Genomic DNA, 371 nt, shown 5'->3' with positions numbered 1-371 from the left:
AATTATTCCGAACTTCCGAAAGGTTTTTTTTTTTAAGTTTCTTCCCTGACAATCCATAGTCCTTACAGAGATTCAAGAGATGTCAAAGACACTTTTTTGGATGTGATACCCGAAAAGAGGCCAAACATGGATGAAAACTCTATTGAAGATTGAGGTAATTTAAAACATTAGGTATCTAGCCTAGCAATGTTTTATTGAAATAAACTAGTGCTTTGTATTGTGAATAGATTTTGATTTGAAATGATTGTTTCTAAGGTATTAAAGTAGGTTATGACCGAACAAATATCAGAAGTTTCCTGATGTTATTTGTTTCAGCCTCCCTTTCTTATTTTTATCATTTTGAACTATTAGTCCCTTAACAAATGTTAATA

The 371-nt window shown here is 31.0% G+C and overlaps 1 protein-coding gene across 6 annotated transcripts in view; it reads left to right on the top strand.

Moving 5' to 3' along the window:
* Window positions 1-371, top strand: part of Trh (tryptophan hydroxylase) — a 261,632-nt gene that overhangs the window by 130,277 nt on the left and 130,984 nt on the right. For 3 of the 6 annotated variants that reach the window (XM_067051898.1, XM_067051893.1, XM_067051894.1), the window contains exon 1: window positions 7-154. The exons of the other annotated variants lie outside the window; for them this stretch is intronic. The gene's annotated coding sequence lies outside the window, so the exon portion shown is untranslated. Of the gene's footprint in view, window positions 1-6; window positions 155-371 lie in introns of those variants that run through there. 6 annotated transcript variants of the gene reach the window in all.

This window comes from Halyomorpha halys, unplaced genomic scaffold, assembly GCF_000696795.3.
Source record: "Halyomorpha halys isolate HHAL.00 unplaced genomic scaffold, Hhal_1.1 Scaffold388.1, whole genome shotgun sequence".
Lineage (NCBI taxonomy): Eukaryota > Metazoa > Arthropoda > Insecta > Hemiptera > Pentatomidae > Halyomorpha > Halyomorpha halys.
This window is presented reverse-complemented; position numbering and strand designations above follow the sequence as displayed.